The sequence below is a fragment of the Limulus polyphemus genome, unplaced genomic scaffold (assembly GCF_000517525.1).
Source record: "Limulus polyphemus unplaced genomic scaffold, Limulus_polyphemus-2.1.2 Scaffold121, whole genome shotgun sequence".
Lineage (NCBI taxonomy): Eukaryota > Metazoa > Arthropoda > Merostomata > Xiphosura > Limulidae > Limulus > Limulus polyphemus.
The window spans coordinates 823,218-830,281 of record NW_013665731.1 but is presented as its reverse complement, the minus strand read 5'-3'; the positions used below and the strand labels follow the sequence as shown (position 1 = coordinate 830,281).

At 36.1% G+C, this 7,064-nt stretch overlaps 2 long non-coding RNA genes across 2 annotated transcripts in view; one reads left to right on the top strand and one right to left on the bottom strand.

The window, feature by feature from the left end:
• The window catches only part of LOC111089439, a 7,362-nt gene extending 6,668 nt beyond the window's left edge, over positions 1-694 (bottom strand). The window contains exon 1 of the long non-coding RNA XR_002613726.1: positions 562-694. This is a non-coding gene — a long non-coding RNA (uncharacterized LOC111089439). The remainder of the gene's footprint in view (positions 1-561) is intronic.
• LOC111089434 overlaps positions 1-7,064 on the top strand; it is a 72,795-nt gene that overhangs the window by 30,245 nt on the left and 35,486 nt on the right. The gene's annotated exons all lie outside the window — the stretch shown is intronic.

Sequence of the window (7,064 nt, the reverse complement as noted above, 5' to 3'; positions counted from 1 at the left end):
AGAAAATGTAATTAACCAATGAATTAGTATTAAGCATTCTTTTTAGGACGATTGAAAGAGTAAGAAAATGTAATTAACCAATGAATTAGTATTAAGCATTCTTTTTAGGACGATTGAAGTGGTCAGAAAATGTAATTAACTAATGATTTAGTGTTTTAAACCGACTGTATTAAATATAGTCATGTTGAGACATCAAATAGTAAGTTTTAATGCTTTCATGATATCGTCCTTTTAGGACGATTTAAATAGTAAGGAAATAGAATTAATAATTAAGTGATAAGCGTCCTTTTTAGGACGATTTTAATCGTCAGGAAAATTAATTAACTAATGAATTGGTGTTTTATATCGACTATATTATTTATATTAATGTTGAGACATGTTATGGTGGTTCAATGGAACTATGACGTCATGGCCGCCTGTCATGGCAGCCTAGAAACATGTTCTCTACTTACTGGAACTACTACTTAATCGCCCGTCATGGCGGCCTAGCAACTAGCCCTCTGGTGACAATTTGTGACGTCATGGCCACTTATAACGGCGGCCTAGAAACACATTCTCTACTTCGTTCATGATGTTAGAATAACACGTAGGTTCAAGAAGTCTTGATAGAAATGAAACAAATTCTTATAATCCGAGCGCTTTCGAAAGGTGGACTTTTTTCTTCAGGGGCAAACTAAAAAATCCACCTTTCGAAATCGCTCGGTTTATAGGAATTTTATTCTTCTCTATTTCGTGGTACTATTGCGTAATCGTCCATCATGGCGGCCTAACAACGAGTCCTCTGGTGACAATTTGTAGAACTATCAGATCACCGTCTTTGATGGCATCACCACTTCCCCTATTGCCCGGCGACCCCCACTGAGGCGGCATTTTTTGGTGGTGCAACATCCCCCCTTAACTATTCCCGGTTTTTCTCGGTGTTGGAAATAACGTATTTAATGTTACATGCCCTTAAATACTTTGATTATTAGAAACCCAAATCTATTTTCGTATTAGAAATCAGCGCGTGTCTTGCATGTTATAATCCCTGATCTATCTTTAGTATTAGAAATCTATGCTGTTTTTTTTAGATGTTGGAATAGATTGCCGCAATCTGTCTTCGATATTGAAACCCGAGATTTATCCTAAGCATTATAAACTTCAGTTTATTCTCAGTGAAGGAATCCAGAGTTTGCATGTTTTTGGTGTTAGAAACAGGTATCTATCGTGAGTATAAGCAACCCTAGTTTGTTCTTAATGTTGGAAACCAGAGTCTGTCTTCGATATACTTTCATTAACTCTAAAATAAAACTCTAGGTTTCTGTTATTCAAACAAATTTTTGTCAAGCCTTTTCGGTATCGCCACCAAAAACCAGTAGGGTTCTTCACAAAGTACAAAACTAAGGAATATTTTTTCTATTCTCCAGTCAGAGAACTAAGAATTTTCCGCCTAGTGACAAAGCGGTATGTCTGTAGACTCATAATTTGATTCTTCTATTCAAAAGTGACTAGACTCTTAATTTGATGATTGCATTCAAAAGTAAAAACACTAACAACTTGATGACTGTATTTAAAATTTAGCTCCCCAGTGGCACAGCAATATGTCTGCGGACTTCCAACGCTAGAAACCGGGTTTCTATACCCGTGATAGGCAGAGCACAGATACCCCACTGTGTAGCTTTGTGCTTAACTTCAAACAAACTAAGAATTTTTACGAAATCTTTCAAAAACAATTTAGTAGAAACTCATTGAGTTTACTTTAAATCTTAATAATAAAAATTTCTGTTGTAAAATTAATAATCATTTTTTTTGCTACTTCTCTATTTACGGCATTATTATCTATACTGTCCTTACTCAACTATCATGTGCGAACATGATCATGATTTTCATACAAATTCTATTTGTTTCCTGGTTTTATTATTCATACTTTCACCTATCGTGACAATCTTTCGAAGTAGGCTATTTAACTGAATTGATTATTATTGTTGTATAAGCGATGAGGCATAATTAACAGGTGAAAAATTCTATACGAATGAAAATTATATGTCAAATCAATCTAGTATTTAAAAAAAATGATTATTAAAATATTTCATCACTTAATCATCTCTCATTTATTATTAATCTTAGCATCAGTGACGATGTTTTCAGGGTCTTTGAAGTTTATATAATCAAGCATATCTCAGAAGTTATGTGGATAAAATGTCTGAAAGAAACATTATATATTTTAGAAACTACTTTATTTAGAAACTTTTCTAAAACTCTTTCTTCCGTTTAATGTAAAGAGATAAGCTTAGTTTGCAGGTGTTTTCACATGTATAAAAGAATGAAAGCTGTGATTATAGAATTCTAATTATGTGAGTTTACGCTAGTCAATGTAACTGTTTGTGTACTAAAACATGCGGTTTGCCTGAGAATATTTGTTCATACTTTTTTTATATTACATGTCTGTGTTTTACGTATAAGCTGTATTCAGTGTTGTATATGTAGATTACGTTTTTTTTTTTCGGTCAGACCCATTTCTCTTGGACTAACGCTGCCTCTCCTCCTGCAGTAGCAAGCCCACTTGGTCGATCTGATTCTTCTTCGTAAGAACAAGGTAAAACGAAGAAACGTTTTGTTTGTCCTGTAAATCTGCATACTCATGCCCACAGAATCAAAACCGCAGATAAACACGTATGTTAATTGATATGAACAGCGGAAACGTAGTGCGCTTTGGCTCACCGAGCTGTTATTAATTCATCTTCAACCTTTGTAGTGTAGCGCTTGCATCCCAGAACTTGGTGGGTGCACGAAAATTCCGCATTATGGCTTATCAATTATGTCCTAAAAGTGTTTCGTGCTGCCTGAAGGCGTGAAATACTCTCGCCTGTTACTTGCACTTACGTAAATGGACGGGCAGGCGTTAATAATGCAGCACTGGGAGAAGCAGATTGCTACGTAGAGACAGCAATTTTCCCGGTTAGTGAGACTCGATGTGCTGTTCACTGGATATCCTCTAGTGCCAGACAGACGTGAGTTCCCACTCTCTTCAACCTACGTAAGCTTGTGAGCTCGTGCGCACGGAGAGGACAGTGAGTTCCAGACTTGAGCAGTAGTTTGTATGCACTCAGAAGGAAACGCCTCTCTCGCGCTGCAACATATACGCCAATGGTAATGTGATGTGTCGAAGGACATCAATCAGGCAGTGGTGGTTTCCATTTTCTAAAAAAAAAGTTTTCTATTTTATCGCGAAAGGGGGAAAAAACAAAAAACAAATCCATTCCTGCTGACAAGATTTCAGAATGATGGGACGCTAGGAACATAAACTAAAAACAAAACACGTAGCTGCCGTTTATAAAAGCCTGAATATAATATTAAAACTCGTAGTTTAATGAAGGTAACAGTTAGTGTCAGGGAAATGCTAAAAATTATTTGTTAGCTAAGTGTGTGTTGAGCAGCAGTTAGAATGGGAAACATATGTAGATAAACTTTTTATTGAAATAAATTACGAATTCTAGTTTGTAATTATTAAAGCGAAAAATTCTTCGATTGTCATGAATTCTAATGCATATCGTTTTTATTTATTTTTTTCCTTAGAAGTTGTTTTCTTTGCAAAACTTTCTTGCTATACGTTAAAGAAACAAAATCACTGAAGGCGGTTTTCTGCAGGACTCTCCGAGTCGCGGTTAAATATTCTCATAGGTTGAACCAGTTTAAAACAAATTCCAACAGACGGTTATATGAAATTCGAATGACTAAAAAAGCAGGTGTGCTTAGACCTTTGCTAGACACTCGTCCAATTCGTCATATCTATCTAAACCATATAACTTGTTCAAATGAGTGCCTAGAAAAACAAAACAGGTACAAAACTAATATATACCACCATTTTAACGATTACTCCATACAACAAATATGACACATTAAATATTCTCCGAAAACGAAACATATACAAAATGCGGTTTCAAACTTCATGTAAGTATAAGTTAATAAGAAAATGTTCATAATGCACGTTACGATCGTGATATCCTCACACATCGCTTTCCCTTCTTATACTCACCAACTTTATTTAGGTTGTGCTTATTCCTATTAGAAATGGATTGATACTAATGTAAACATAACAAATTGCTGTTTATTACTATAATCAATAACATATAGATTTAGAAATAGGTTTTGTTTCTTACTGCAAGCATATTGCTTTATTCATTCGCCTCTCGCGGTTTATTCGTTCTCTTTCACACCTCTCTGTCTCCTTACTTTTCGTTGAACTCCTCTCTTTGATATTCCTTTCTCAAACTCACGCCGACAGGTTCCTTTTTTCCTGACCTTGCACCTGCATCCGATATCGGATTATAACGTTTCACAACCATAGGGGGTCTTGTTTTGTCTATAGCATTGAATTTAGAAAGGCAGCCGTTCATCCAATAATTTTCTAATGACTTAGAGTGCTGTAATCCCCTAATTTCCTAAAAACTGACCAAAAGCCGATTGTTTTCTCACCTCTCTTAACCTCAACCGATGATCCTGACATCTAACCTTATAATAGTGCACAAACAGTTATGTTTTTGTATTGTAGGAAAATAAATATTTTGGATAATGCATACTGTAATATTATTGATTTTGAACAGTACTAGAGCATGCAAATAAATAATTAAAATATAACTTTTTACTATATCCAATTAAAATATGTTCGTTGAAGCCGTCATCACCCTTCTCTTAAAATGCACTTTATATGTTTTGACTTGTCAATGTTATCTCCAGGAATAAGTTATATATCTAAGGTTTTAATATTTATATACTTCTTACAAGTCATGTGATATTATAGTCATACAATATTTTGATGACTTAATGGCCAACCTTTACAGTAGTTTACCCCATGTACCAATACAATGAATTGCTAATATTTATAACAAGCAGTCGCTGACTCAATGTCAGAAAATATTATTATTTTGGTAGGTGGTGTGGTATCCCATTAGATCCGGAAGTTTGAAAGCGTAAAAGTGAAGTACATAGCAGTACAGGGCATGATCCGTGCTGTTTTCTGTAATCCGAATAGTCGTTAAAGTGTTTCTAGTCTATCAAAATGTACCATTCGTAGGATTTTTTCGTCATTATTTTAGTACTCTTCTCTCCTCTTATTCTTGTAATATTCATGCACATCATTCAGAATCGTTCTCTTCCTTTTGTTCTCTTCCCCGTTCGAGAGCAAGCTGTCAGATACATCCGTAAGTTCATTATTCCTGTACATGGCCTGGTAGTTAGGGCGCTCGGCACGCAATCTGAGGGACGCGCGGATTCGAATCCCCGACACCGAACGTGCTCACCTTTTTAGCCGTGGGGGCGTTAATATAGTGAAGATCAATCCCACTATTCGTTAGTAAAAGAGTAACCCAAGAATTGGTGTGGGTAATGTTGACAAGCTGTCTTCCTTCTTGTCTTTCACTGCTATATTAGAGACGGCTAGCGCAGATAGGCCTCGTGTAGCTTTGCGCGAAATTGAAAAAAATTCCAACCAAATCAAACCTGTTCCTGTACACAGACGTACTTATCTTGACATCATCTCCTCAGCTTTCCCGACATCACTTACAGCTAACTTTTGGGCAACTGATGTGCCATCATAATTGCATCCACGCCTGCTACACTTGTAACACCTCGGACATCTTGCTACACTACATTTAGTTTTGAATCTGACATCGTTTTCATTCCAAGAAGAACAAACATTCAGAAAGTCTGGTTTGTTGTCTCAACAGTTCCTCATGGATTTTACAAAAAGTTCGATAATGCTGAGTGTTCCATAGATAATGATTGTTTTTATAAATATACTTTAACTGCACAGGTCTGGGATGGTTTTATTGTCTAGAAATGTTTACATGTTTTATAGTAATTCCTGTACGCTAAATCCGAAAATAATATCCATTTTTCTCCATCACGTACAGATTTTTCACAAAACGTCATATGTACTTTTACATAAGTGGATCATTTTCATTGAAATCGGGTCACTTTTGTTATGCTTAAAATGTTAACAATCACTGGCTAAAGATTTTCCTAGACCAATCGCAACGCGAAAGATTTATCGATCATTCTAGAACCCACGAGAAACACACCGCTAGTATATAAACGGTTAACAAGCCGCATAACGTGTCGTTTCTGGATACTATTGGTTTGTGCGTGCACTTTGACATTTTTTTCTTTTCAATATTATTTATTCGTCGCTATGGTAACAAGAGGTTTTCTAAGTGACTCAAACATATTCTGTTATATTTGTGACAAAACATTACAGAATTCGTCAAAAAAGCGTGTTACGCGTACTTTGGAATAAATCTTGGGGACCAAGACAAATCATGGGCTCCGCACAAGGTTTGCACAGTTTGTGTCGAACAGTTCAGACAATGGACTAAAGGTAAGAAAAATCTTTGTCTTTTGGAATTCCGATGGTCTGGCATGAGCCTAGAAACCACGCTCGAAATAAAAAGGAAATTTCTTACCAGAACTTTCAGTCTGCTATAAGACTTGTTGCTCATGGACCTGATGTACCTGTACATACTCGACTGGAGATTCTTGATACTGTTTCATCTGGTTCTGGATCTGATGCCAATAGAAATTATAAGAGTTGTTTTCAACATGAAACGTCTGGTGAACCACAACTTTTCACGCAAGGTGAACTTAATGATTTGGTGAGAGATTTGGACTTTCCAAAGGATTCTTCAGGGAGTTGGGTTGAAATATGAGCTTGAAAGTTCATTTTTTACACTCACATATTGACTATTTTCCTAGAAATTTCGGTGCCGTCAGCGAAGAACAAGGGGAAAGGTTTCATCAAGACATCAGGGAAATAAAGAGGAAGTATCAGAGAAGGTGAAACATCAGCATGATGGCTGATAACTGCTGGTTATCAAAGATTTGGGTTGTAATATGAGCTTGAAAGTTCGTTTCTTACACTCAAATATAGAATATTTCATTGAAATACTTGGTGCCGTGAGCGAAGAATAAGGGGAAATGTTTCATCAATACATCAGGGAAATAAAGAGGAGGAATCAGGGAGGGTGGAACATCAGCATGATGACTGATTATGTTGGTCATTGAAACGAGATACTCCAGACGCAATACAT